This window comes from Pyrgilauda ruficollis, unplaced genomic scaffold, assembly GCF_017590135.1.
Source record: "Pyrgilauda ruficollis isolate IOZ18807 unplaced genomic scaffold, ASM1759013v1 scaffold10, whole genome shotgun sequence".
Lineage (NCBI taxonomy): Eukaryota > Metazoa > Chordata > Aves > Passeriformes > Passeridae > Pyrgilauda > Pyrgilauda ruficollis.
This window is the reverse complement of record NW_024508101.1, coordinates 7472720-7486788: the sequence shown is the minus strand read 5'-3', so window position 1 is coordinate 7486788 and position 14069 is coordinate 7472720. Positions and strand designations below refer to the sequence as shown.

Here is a 14069-nt window from a genome sequence, read left to right as displayed (position 1 = left end):
TGCAGGGATGTGCCTTTGGAGGGCCCTGAGTGCAGGCACTCTCAGGGAGCTGGGTGCAGTTGGATCTTGGCTTGTGAGCAGTAGCCCCAGGTCGCTCTTTCGTCACTGCAGTGTTTTCTGTGTCAACAGAGTTTGTTGATAGTTTTCACTCGATAGTCAAGGTTTTGCATGGTGAAATAACAAGAGGTTATCTGGGATTACCTTTGCCTGTGGGTAAGTAGGTATGCGGTTCCCAAGTGTGGCACGTGGTTCCTGAGCTGCTCTTGCTTTCCCAGAAAATTCATGGGTGAGCAGAAGTGGTGGTCTTGGGACTTGATTCACCCCCCAGCTTGCCATAATTCATCACATGTGGCTGTAGCCAAGTCACGTTTATCAGGAGGTGGGAAGAGGCTTCCAAAGCTCAAAGGGAGGTTGTCGTAGACTCTGGTGCATTATCAAAACCTCCAATTTTCACCTGCCTGTTCAAACTGCCCCATCACACAAGAATTAGAAGCTGGTTTTTGTATCCCAAGTGTGTACCTGTATGTTAGATTTTCTGAGAGGCAACGATTTTATTTTTGTCTTCTTTTTAATGAGCTTTTCCATTATCATCTCCTTGATGTAGCTGTGATTTCTCACAAGGGGCCACCCCTGAGCAGATGGAGCAAAGGCTCAAACACTGCCATGCTGCCCTTCTGTCTCAGTTGGCAATACTGGTGTTTGTAAACCTCAGGAAGATGTAAAACTCAGGTGTTTGTAAAACTCAGGAAATGTACAGAGCCAGTCAACTCCTCTTCTGAAATTTGGGGACGTGGAGGGCTGAAAAATCCTAGGCCTTCTTGTTTGTGTCAAAAATAATATTTCTACTTCAGAAACTCTTTCTTAGGATTCCAAGGCTATTTGATTGTGTCTTGATGAATGGAAGCTCTTGTACTGTGGAAATAAGCAAGTTTCTAAGAAACAATTTTCTTACAGTGTAAATATTCTTCATTTCAGTTGTTTAGAATATTAACTTGAAAAGTGGGGGGAGACTGCCTTGACTGCCTTTAGGAATTTATGTTTATGTTATTTTTGCTTGTTTATGAATGCTGAGAAAAGTTGCTGGATCAGATAGGTTTAGTGTTAATCCTAATAATTTCTAAGTGATTTGTGTTTGTTGCAATGACATGGACCTCTGGCCTCTGGCCTTCCTTGATATGATGACATTAGTAGAATTCCCACAGCCATTCCTTTACTTTTTTTTTTTTTTTTTTTTTTTTTTTTTTTTTTTTTTTTCCGTAAAGGAAGAACAGTTTCCAGATCAAGCCTTTCCCTGTTGTGATGCTGTCTACCTCCTACACAAGAATTCTGATTTTCAATCACATGCTGCAAAGGATTGCTATGGGTGGGTTTTGGAGGGTCCAGTAGGTCTAAGGTGATAAAATTGAGTTTTTATTGCTGATAGATGCAAAACCAGTCTAAATAGTTGGGATTAGACTTCTCAAACAGCAACTGTACATGTATTCTCAGTGGGGCTTTTAATTTGTAATGCTAATTGTGGTGCAGCTTGCAACTGTCTGATGCAACCCCAATTGCCTGATGCTGGGAAGTCTGTGCCAAAAACACTCTACTTCATTTGAGAAGTAGCATTTCTAGGGAGGCTGTAGAAAGGATAAACCAAAATTCTATCCTACAGAAAGCAAAGCCTAAATCATTCTGGTTATTCTGAGCCCATGAATGCAGGAAAAGCTTACAGCAGTGTGCAGGTATTGACATTCCAGGTCTGCAGCAGTTACAGTGGCAAGGCAGCTGAAAGGAAATGTTTTCTAAGTCTTTATTTTGCAACCAGATGTGGACTATGCAAAACCCATTAGTTCCAAAGCACATCCCAGGGGAACACAGACAGATCAGCTTCATCCATAGAATGAGGTCTGTGCACATTAAGTTTAGAAGTTTTTTCCTCTGGGAAAAAAGTGCTTGCTGGTAGTCTTTTTTTCTTGAAGAGGATACAGAAACTAATTAGAAATGTCAGATCTAATACAGAGCATTATTGTTTGACCATGTTGTTTGGTCTTTATTATTACAACTAATGTGTCAGATGGTAAGGCTGTCTACGTTAATTGTTTTCCTTCACTGAAGCCCATCTGGATTATATTTTTTTATGATTTATATGTTAAATTAGTTAGTAAGATATATGAGAACATCCTTTTGTTTCCTGCTTTAAAGGCATGTTGGATCAAAGACGTATTATCTTGCACTACTTTAATGTAGCATATTGTGACTTCTTTTTAAACTATGGCACATGTAATGGTATTCTTTCATTATGTGGTCTTCATTGCTTATTTATTGACTAGATTTTCCTTAGTGATACTTGATCTTTATGAGGCCATTATGAGTTTGGCTTTCTCTGAAGCAGCATTCATGATCAGAGATGTCCATGTGCTTCAAACTTCCATGTACATCCAGACTGATACCAGACCTGGCCAACATTCACTAGAAACTTCTTTTTCCCCTCTTTCTTGCCACTTTACAAGCAATATCTGGGTGAAGCCAGGAAGTAGTGCTGTGATGCTGCATTAAAGTGATACCATTAGTGTATTGCTGTGTGAGTGGTGTGTGAATCCTAATGAGGACATGGGCTCTGTTTTGAAAAAGGCTCTCTTTTTTTTTTTTTTCTTAGAGTTAAGAAAAGTTTTTAATGTTACATTTTCTAAATTTTAATGAATTGCTGACTCCTTTGTATTTTGTTATTGTTCTTCTCCACTATAATTCCTCAGGTTATTTTTTTCTTTCTGAAACCGCAGCAATATAAGTGGACATGCAAATGCTAGAAACCACTTAAGTGGAAAAGTGACAAAATTAAAATAAAGAAGATGAGCTTCCCTCAGGCCAGGAGAGAACCCGGGTTTCCCTCATTAGAGCCAAGAGGAGTAATTGCAGCACTTTAATCTCCCGTGCCACCAAACTGGTTCCCAGCAGCAGGCAGGGTGCTGTGCTGGCTGGCTGCTCCGAGAGAAACCCAATGCTTAATATTTCATAGCAAGTGAGGAGCTGACGTGGCAGTGCTCTGTGTGCTGCTGGAGTGAGATACCACCATCCCAGCAGAACCGTGGGGTTATTTTTTTTTTTCCTTAGCTGCCTGGTAGTAATTTTTATGCAAAATGCCGCTTATTTTTGTGAAGAGCAGAAATCAGAAGAGTGATTTTAATCATGGCTGTGTTAATTTGATGTGAGCTTTGGCTGTTTATGAGCGTTCTCTTTAATGGTGCTAATTGTCAGTTATAATGTGAACGCCATTATACAGTACTATACAGTAATTTATTTAGTAAATGAGTATCTTATTCCAAGGACCATACTGCAATATGCCATAGAGACCTCATCCTTTTACTCTTACATGAGCAGACTTGCACTGTTTAGGCTAAATTGCTTCTGAAAGAGCAATGTGATTTTATACCCACAAGTACCAACATGCATGTTGTTGGAAATCTCAAGTTCTTTTCCATTAATTACAAAAACCAAAACAAAAAATAAAAAAAAATAAAGACCCAAAAAACCCCCCACAACCGAACAAAACAACCAGCCAAACAAAACAACCAAAAAAACCACCACCTTCACAAACCTTCCCGGCAGAAAATGAAAAGCTGACACCCTCTTATGTCAATTAACAACCTTTTACATTATGTCTATGTATTCACTTTATTAAGTTATTATTACAAAATAATTTGCATTAACAATTCTTGCTGCTCTTCAAGTGTGTTTCTTAGAAGACTTTCTATGTTCTAATGGTGTCTTTGTTCTTGCTACTTCTTTGATTTTCTTCCTTTTCTCTTTGAATCTACATGCTGACATCTGTGTGGTCCAGATCTACAATTGGTTGCTCTAATTTGAATGCTCAGATAACCTTGCCAGAGTTTATCATTGTGTGCTGTTCTACCTCTCATTATATTACTTAAATTCTGATAGTTTGTATTATCACAGGCAGATGACAATCAGTGTCATAAAAGTAAAAGAAATGAGTACTATTCTGTGCACAAAAAGCTTTGCTACAGGGAATAAACTGAGATTAGTTACTCAGTTTACTAGGTTGTGGCTTTTTTTGTTATATCCTGAATATTAAGTCTTTCTGTCACACCGGGAATCACCTACAGTATATATCCAGACTTCTGTCCACCTGTGAATGGCAGGGAATATTTACTTTGTAATGTTAGAAATGGGACCATTTCTGTTCTGTAATTTTACTCTTGGTGCAGCTGTGAGTCTGTTTAGATTTGCACACACTCTAGGACATTAAATTATGAACATACCACAGCATGTTCTCTTCCTATACAGGAGAGAACTAACACCCTGTATTGCAGCTGGGTTTATTATTTCTGGCATCCAGCATATCTGGTAACTGTAATTTTGCAAAGATCTCTGGTGCTGATTTCAAGCACAAGTAAAGATTAATTGTGAAGCAGGGAGCCAGTGATGGGTTTATCTCCTTATATTTTGTTTACTTGTTGCTCTTCAGATTTCCATACCTCCATCTGGCAGGATGTAGCAAAGTAGAAGTCAGAAAATTATAGGGGGACCTAAAGAAGACCACTGGGAATATATCACAGTGAGATACTATGACTATCTGAAGTAATTTTAGTGTAATGTTCTCTCTAAGGACCAAATCCACACTTATAAAGGGATACTTAGAGCTCCCAGTAACTTTGATGGGAGATGTGCTGGTGAAACTCTGGGTGAGGATTTGGCTCCATACTCATGTCTGTGCTGTAGAGTGTCCAGGGAATTTAGCATGCTCTGCTTATTCCGTCTGCATTTCTTACAGCGCCTCTGACTTAATCATTCAGACAAGGAAATGGCTTGGGGATTTTCACATTTAATTCCTTTTTCTTCAAAATGACACTTAGCATGAGGGGTTTTTTGGTTATCTTACAGTCTTCTCTCTCCCCTTTCCCCACAGTCTTCAAGGGTCCAGATAGCCATAAAATACTCTAAACATACAATGTGCTAAAAAGCCACATCTGTGTCTCTGTCTTATCTAAAAAGCCAAATCTACATCTCTGTCTTATCTCCAGTAAAGTAAGATTTTATTCCGAGTCTCTAGGCTTTACTCCTTTTTGCTCTTCACTTCTTTTAAATCTTGTTCAAGTTTCTCATTGTCAGGAAAGCAGTGTGTCATCATTTTGAAAACATAAAATGGATGGATATATTGAACACATCACTGAGTTTCTGCCTTGTTTCACTGTGAGTAGTGGAAATTAAACATCATCTTATCACTGTCTGGTTTACTGTTTTATTTTCCTTAGTGTAGCTGCTGCACTGCCTCCTCTCAGTTGTCTTTAGTGACTCCCATATACTTTCAGGAGAGTCAGTTGAGACTTTAATTAATGACTTTATTGTAATCAAGGTTCCATTTTAGTGCAGAATGCTCCATCTTATAGTAGTGAAATATTTAGTCTCCATCTGGCTGATCTTTTCTCTGAATGTCCCATGATAATTAAGAAGAAACGGGAGAGGATGGTCTGAAATTAAATATGTTTAGTGGAGGGGTTAGTGTATCATGGGGCTGTTCGTTAGAGACTAAGACAAAATTTAGGACTAGAGCAGCAGTTTGGTTTTATGGCTGCATCTTCCTGCTGTCTGCCAGGCCCCAGTAATTTCTAGACTGAATAACAAATGTTACAATGCATCCAGAGTTTTATTTTGAAGTAACTATCCAGTAGCATGGATCAGAGATAACCCTTTTCATTGTAGCTGGGAATGTCCTGCTTACCCCAAAGGATTTCCACTGACTTGTTGAAAAGGTCAGAGGCAGTAGCACTACACTGCAATTACAGTATGTTAATGATGAGCTAAGAGTTCTACATTCTTCTTAACATAAGTCCCTGATTTTCTACATGATTAATTGGACTCTGAAAAGACTGACAAGGAGAAGGAGGATCAGATGGGGTGAAAATAAGAGATAAGAGGCTGACAGCCAGCTCTTGTTGTAAAGGAGAGTTATTTTGAATAGGAGAAAAAATCAATACAAAGGTTGGAGGATTTTACAGAGTTGTAAGAGCTACTTTAATGAAAGGTAGCAGATTCAATAGGATTGTTACTTGAAATGTAGGATTGTCTGAGTTAGAAAAATGGGACTGTCTCTCCCCAGCTGTAAAGGTGAGCTCTGCATGCTGAGCTTCCTGTGTACTTAGTCCACTGGATTTACTGGCATTTGCTCTGGCCACTCAGTATGATGAAAAAAGGAGGAAAAATAGGTAGAGGAACTTACTAAATTCTGTTCTTCTGGAAAAGTTACTTTATTATGGGAGGAAAAGGAAGAAGACAGCAGGTGATAGCTATTTCTGCTGTTTCAGCATGTTAGGTATCTGCCATGTGAGAGTGTCTAGCAGTCTTCCTCAAGGAAAAGGGGTTCATTATGAGGAGGTGGCTTCATTTGGCCCTGACTGTAATGAGCAGCCAGGACTTTGGTCGAGTTGAAAGAATGTTTAGCATGAACTGTTCTCTTACACAATCATGTCAACTTCCTTTCCCCAGCAGTGATTGTGAGAGGTCAGTGCAGGTAGGGAGGCTGTGCACTGAAGCTTTTTAACCTGGGTTAGAGGTGAGGTGAGGTGAGGTGAGGAGTCAGCTGAACCTCAGCATCAAACACATCTTGGACAGAAGCACTTAATGTGGGTAGAAAAGGGGGCTTCAGCAATGCTGCAAAAGAAACTTGCTCCTGCAACTATTAAAGGGGCTGTTTGATTACTCTCAGTAGAGATGGCCACTTCAATCTTAAACAGAGAGCCAAGTTTTCAAGAATTACTCATAGTTTTTGAAGTTTGGGAACTTAAATGCCAGAAGGCAATTTTTTCAGCTTGCAGTGCACAGCCATGAAACGTGTGAGGCTTGCATGGACAGGAGCTGCAGGTCCCTCAGGTGTGTCTGAGCTGTGGGCTCTGAGCACTAGAACAGGGGCACACTCCATGCTGTGCCAGGCTGGCTGCCCATGAGGATCCTGGCATGTTGGTTAGGAAGAACATGTGAGGCTTGGTAAGTGCTCAGCACAGCCCCTTTCTGTTGGGCAAGTCCAACAGTCTTGTAGATGTCTTCCCATGGAGATGTGTGACCCTTCATGATTATCCCAATAGGCCCTCTGGAAATAACAAAGAGGGATAATATTTAGGGGTGTGAGGGATAAAAGAAAGATTGTACAAATATCTTAAAACAAAACCTTAATATGGTTAATGGGCTGATTGGTAACTGTCAGAGAGTATTTCCCGTGGAAGCCATTTCACTGGGACTCAAACAATCAGAATAGATTTCACTAATGTTAATCATGATTTAAGGCAGCAAGGAGGAAATTATTTAAATTATCTATTATACTGGTGCTTTACTGATTGCATTTTACTTCTTTTGGGTTTTGTTTGGGGTTTTTTTTTCCTGAAGAATTCTAAACAGTTACTATAATTTTGTGCCAAGAGAATAAATTATGTCAGACATGTTTTTTGCTGTGAGACATTTGTGTATATTTATTCAGACACTTCTTTTTTATCATTTTATCACGTGTTAAAGAACTGCATTGTAAGGGATGACAACCAAAAGCTTGTGTGAACCAGAAAGGAAGATGCATCTTCTTGTCTGGTTATTTGTGTATCCAGAAAGGTTTTTCATTAGAATTGATTTTCCAATGCAGGTCACCAAAAGGCTTTTTAATTCTAAGGGGGAACAGGCTGTGAAATATATTCATTGTGGACTGTGCTGATCAGTAGTATCATAGTTACCTTCTTGCCCTTCCACCCGAATCCCTCTGCAGTTTCTTATATTGAATATAAATGCTCTTTGGGATAAAGAATCTCTTTGCTGGTTTCGTACAGGACCTGCCCCAGAGGAATTCCTGTCTGGGGTGCAGCAATCTGAGCATAATCCTTGTTATTTTCCCAGTTCAAAGGCATTGTATTTCCAGACAGGATGGGAAGGTTAACTAAAGTTGAAAAAGGATCTAAAATACAGCTAGAATTTACTGTCTGGTGGAAATGAAACAAAAATCAAGTAGCTGAAAACAAGAAAAAAAAGTATGTGTTTGCTCATGCTTTGAGACTCTCGTCTTTCCATAAAGAAAAAACAATTTGGTGAAAACATTTGTATCCCTGAATATGTGTCTTCTTGCTTCCTGTTTCTCTATGTGGCTTAATAAGAAACATTCTTTTTTCTCTAAATAGTTGGGCTTTCCATCACATTCTATGAAAGGCCAGTAATGCCCTTTTCTGTCACTGTCCCATCTAGGCTGGCTGTCTGCAGAAGGGGCTTTCCTTTATCCTCTGCCTTCAGACAGGAGGCAAAGTGGGCTGGTATTTATAGGAAATGCTTGCAGCTACTCTCAGTGTTCACTGCCTTTGTTAGCATATCCCACAAAGACACTTGGCTATTGTTGGTCATTGACCATTCAGAAAGGTTTTTTTAATAAAACATAGCTCTGATCTACACTGTGTAAGAAATTCAAATTCAGACTTCCCACCAGAGCTAGAAACACCATTACCAGGTGGGAAAGAGCTTTCCCCCCTACAGTGGGCCAACAGTTTGTTAATGGTTTCTTCAAGCACAGAAAATGGTACCTGCTCTGCCAAAAGAGCATTAGTTTCTCCAGATGGGATTGTTAATTGTCCAGGAAAAGAAGATTGAGAGTGTTTCCCTGCTAAATTAGGGATGAATCATTCTTTTCTGGGATTGGGGGCAGATTTCACTTTTTTGCAGACTTTTTTACAGACTCTTAAGGACCAAATGCAGGGTGGAGAAGCAAACTTGCTCACCACAAGTGGTGAATGTAATTTGAGAAATAAAGACATGCATTAGTACAACATCTCTCACACATTTGTTATGAAAGGGGAAAAGATATCTTCGCGATTTGGTTGTGCCATAAATGGATGAAATTTCTTTAATTTTGTATTTTTTGCCCTTATATACATTTTTACTGCTTTCTGTGTTTTGAAGTTCAGAACTGCAATAGTGCTTGTGTTTGCTCTTTACCTTAACCAGATCACTGTAAGGGTGATTTTTGTTAATTTTTATACCTACATAAAGCCCTTCCATTTCTTCAGGGCAGCAGTGCCTACAAATAAGATAAATTCAATACTCAATGCCTGCATGCAGTGCTCAAGGGGTCTTCAAAGAATAGAAGGTTAACTTTTTTTAATGCAAAACTACCCTCAGATGAGTAGTCAAAATTACAAAATTCATTTGAAAAGAAGAGGAAAGCCTCTTTTACTTCATTTCTCATCAGCTTTGGTTGAGTGTGAAATTCTATGCTCCTTTCTCTGTGGTCTGTGTCCTCCTAGGGCGGGTTAGTGCACTTGAGGGAGGGGGTGGCTTGCTGGGAGTTGAGTTACACATTTGATCCTGAGGTGGCATGCTCCAGACAGGACCATAATTTCTCTTAAGAAAAAGAATTGTCATTACATCCAGTTCAAAATAGGAGATATGCAGTAACAGGACGATTTTGAAAAAGGTTCATTTGAAATTCTTTGCTTGAGAGCTCTCATTGTGTTTGGGAGGCAGGAATGTGAGCACTCACTTAAATGACCTACATTCAAAAGATAAAATTTCAAGAGAGTAAAAGTAAAACTCAGTATTTCCCGAACATAAATTGAGTCACCCATCTAGTTGTGTCCTTCTCTTCAACCTCATCTAATAATATTCCTCTTGCTCCCTTTTTAACTAGGAAAAATGCAAATACCTGAAGTAGATACCTTCGTACATACCAGTCACTGATGTTAAAGCATGAGCTCTTTACTCAGTGATGCTGGAAGCTACAGGCTGTTGTTGCTGGAATACCATTTCTGAAAGCCTGGTAGCCCTCCCACTGAACCTTATGGTGATTTATCAGACAGTTTAGCAGTAGCAAGACCAAGACCCAAGTTGGTCAAGTCTGAAAATGTATATTCCTTATGTTGCTTCTGATAATATATTTCTTTTCTGTTCTTTTTGTAGCATTGTGAACGTGTGCATTGAGCTGTGTGTCCCCTGGAAGCGAATGCTCTATTTCCAGGGTATGGGATTACAGTGTTACAAGTTAGTCTTTCAAGAAACTGAAGGCATCAGTTTCTGGATTCTTGCAGCTCAAATGGCTGTTGTGTTGGTCCATTTTAAAGAAAAGAAATATGAAATATATGAAAGCTCTCATGAGACGATGTCAGAAGAAATTAATGTTTTCTGTAGAAAAGAAGCAAGCTCTCATTTCAAAGAAAGCTTCCTAATAAACCATTTTGGTTTGCTTAACACTTGCCACGCATGATCTCTGACATAATATTGCTGCAATGTTAGCAGAGTTATTTCAGATGTTTTCCCATCATCCTTAAGTGAGGTAGCAGTGAAAAGTATTCTGGAAACACTACAAGGAATAATTTGGCAGTAGTCAGAAACTGGAACTGAAAAAGGCAGTACGAGAGAAATAATTAGTAAGGATAATTGTCAGGCCTTGACAACCTGGTGAGTCTTTCTAGCAGTGAATGGATTCACCTGACACCCAGAGATAGCCATCTGATAATGGCACTCATAAGATCGATACATCAGTACTTTATCCTTGAAACAGTATTTAAAGTCTGTTCTTAGATTCATTGTTTTACTCCTGTAAAGTTATAGCAATCTGGGATTTGAATAATGCATTAATTACAGCCTTAGTGGACCTTCTTCATTTGCTGTATTTTAATGCATCTATGGTGATTGCTGAAGAAAGATGCCTAGTGAGCTTAATCTGCTTATGCTTTAAAAAGAAAGGATGCTGAGAAGATTAAAATGGGGCCTCATACTGAACAGGTTTAAGAGTTTGCAGTGCTCACAGTGGCAGGGAGTTTTCTGCAAGAGTTATTTTGAATTTAGAGCTTCCCTGATGCTGGCTCTGCTGACCTCATGGACAGGGGAGGAACAGGAGCTGGGCACAGCTGAGGTTTTGCTTTTGTAGATTGAGATTGTGCATAGGCTCTAATAGTGCCAAATTGTTGCTGGGTTAAACATGATGATGCTTCTTTCTGTTAATGTTTCCTGCTGGTCCACATCTTTTCTCATTGCAGAGAACTATTTGTGGGATTGTAATGCACATCCCAGGACACAGAAATAATGTGTACATTATTGGGTTGAAATAATGCCCATGCAAATAAGTAACCTGTAGATAAGTATGACAAGAGATTTAGGTCTGCTCCTCTGAGTGTACTCACCAGATTTCCCCAACTGCATGTGTGTTGGATGAATTGAAATGGACTAGAAATTTTAATTTTGATGACATCTGCTGTGAAGGCAAGGAGACATTCAACAGGACAGTATCCCTTCCCTGGCTGCACCACATGTATGTGCCATCTCTAGCCAGGCAGAAGTTTTTGTTGAAAGCAACCTATTTATCTTACAACATTAACAAAAAATAATTTTTATGATAAAGGCTGTAAAGATCAGTGGCTGCCCTCTGAGTGCCTGAGAGGAATTGTTTGTACCTCTGCCTGCTATTATTGACGGGCGCTTCATTGCAGGGCCGTTGCTGTCCCCGCTGTGCCACCACCGGCTTCACTGGCAGGTGGAAAATTCAGCACTTTCACAGCCAGTGGGTTTTCTTCATTTTAAGAAGATTATGGCATGAAAGATGGAGGAGGAGATCAGAACTGGCAGGAAGCTGTGATTTGAATAGGACCTTCAATTTGACACATGTTATGTCCTTAAGAGAGGAGTCAGTGCCTGGTTTTGTTGACAGGTGTGGTAACAGCTTTGAGGGATGACAGGCACTTCACTGAATCACTAAATTGATCTGATAATCAGTAAGTGAGTTTGCTAAGAGCAGGTATTACGTGCCTTCTTTGGGGCTTGGTTAACTTAGTGACAGCTTGTTTTAAATATACTAGGAGGCTGTAGTTTATTTTTCCCTTCTTTTCTGGGATGAACCCCACACAGACCCAAATAAAAGAAGCCATTTCTTCTCTTTGGCTGTCAAACAAACCTGAAGATGACCAGACCTCACTTTTACAAAGAAGCTGCTGTCCCAGGTTAAGCTATCTCCATTTTCTCCAGATAGTAGTGACCATCATCAGTGACAAGTGTTTGTCCTCTCGATGTGACTACAGCCTTTCACCTCCCCTGCCTTCCCTAGACAGGGGGCATCAGCTTTGCAGCAGCCTTTGACTCACTCGGAGCCTTGATAACAGCCTTGCTTCCATTTCCAGCTGCTCATTCCCAGCTAGCCTGGTAACCCATGGGCTTATTCTCCTTTGGGGCACAAAGAGGAGGTTATTCCTTTCCTTGGTGTCACGATGGCCCTGCCCCATGCCAGAAGGGCAGGTGCCATGCCCTGGGGTGCAGACAGCAGTGGCTGGAGGGTTCTCCCTCAGGTGTAACCTTTGGGCTGCTTGTGAGCTCATGGCTGGATTTGCAGTTGCCTCCCCATTAGTTCTGCTATTTACTGTGGAAACTTGACACAGGACAGGGTTGTCAAATTAAAATGTTCTGCATCCAGCATCAGGCCATACGGATTAGAATTTATACTGGTTTGTACTGGAGCTATTCAGAAGGGGAGTTTTGCTTTAGGAATTTTCCAAAGGCGATAGAATTTGTGAAAGTTCAATATGGATTTATTTTATGATGCCCAAGCAATGTCTGCATAGTTTGCTTGGGTTCAGATAAAAACCATTTGTGGTCAAGGTAAATATTACAAATCAGAGATTTTTTTCTTACGTGCATTCATAGTTGTCCTCTCTTCTTAAGACATAAATTGAATTTGTGTTCTTCATACCGTGATATCTAAACGATTTCCTCTTCAACAAAGAGTACATCACAAAGGTTAAAAATTATTTTTGCAATCCAAGCATTTAAGTATACATTACTATCTGTTTTAAGGATGGATAATCAATGTAAAAAATGATACTTCCGTGTATTCCTAATAGGTCACTGTGTAAATATCCATAATGGAATCGATCCCCTAGGTTATGGCAACCATTAGTACAGAAGGGGTTTCACAATTAATGTTTCAGACATTTGTCTTTCCTACTTACATGCAAAATGATTATTTATTGATTATTTTCAATCCAGGTTAATGATGTTGAAGAGGTTTCAGTATCTCAATTTAAAGTACTTAAAGCGCGCTTCAACAGAAATATTATCTCCCTTTCAAGAAGTTGTGACTAATATCTGATAAGTGATTTTCCTCTGCATTCTCTCTCATTTATATATACATAATATATATAATTCATAAAATGAGGATGTTTGCACACCTAGAAAGTGTCGGTGCCATGTGAATGAATGGTCATGTGAAATGATTGTATTTTCCCTGTTACCTGAGAAGCATGTGTAAAACCAATCTGTATGCTGAAAGACTTGCTTGCATAAAGCAATTTGGAAATAATAATGAGCAGAGGGAAGTATATTAAAAACGTATATTAAGTGACTTAGGGTCCAGTGTCCCATTTGTGTCCACATGGCTCTGGATAGTTTCAGGTCAATACATGGTGGCTTCCTCAGTTCCCAAAAGTCAAGCCCACAAGCATCAAGGTAATTGTTAGTCCAGGAACAGCTTGTTCTTTGCTCCTGGCCCTACTGGTATATGTCTGTGTAAATACCCTGCTGTCTTGTAGAAATAGGTCTCTAAAAAGAGGAAGATGCCTGCCAGGTAGCCTGTCTCACCACAGTCAGAAGGGACAAAGAACTGACCAGTTGAGGCAAGGACAATCTGTTTTTTCTATTAAAAATGGTGGACATTTTCTTCCTCTGGTTCACAATTCCAAAAAAATCAAGATCTAGAAAGTAAGTCCATTTCAATTCAGAAGGGCGTGGAGCTGGCGTGTTTGCCTCCACTTGAGGTGGAGGCTCAGTGGCAGCTTGGGGAGGTGGTGGCCTCACTGCAGAGCCATGGATGTGGTGGGAATTCCCTGCTCTGTTCACAGGAAGAGCTGGCATTTGCTGCTTTAAGTGCTGCATGTGAGCTCTGAGCCTAGGGCTGACATCTGCTTTGCAGTGAAATTCTGCACTGGAAGCTGACATCAACCCTCTGTGCTGCTTTAAATTCATATTCTCCTTGGAAAAAGAAATCTAGTATTTCAGTGAAGTTTGGTTGGTTGGTTGGTTGTTTTGTTTTTTTTTTTTGTTTTGTTTTGTTTTGTTTTTGGGGT

The 14069-nt window shown here is 39.8% G+C and overlaps 1 protein-coding gene across 1 annotated transcript in view; it reads left to right on the top strand.

Moving 5' to 3' along the window:
• The window catches only part of PTPRG (protein tyrosine phosphatase receptor type G), a 382051-nt gene that overhangs the window by 203067 nt on the left and 164915 nt on the right, over positions 1–14069 (top strand). The window lies entirely within an intron of this gene.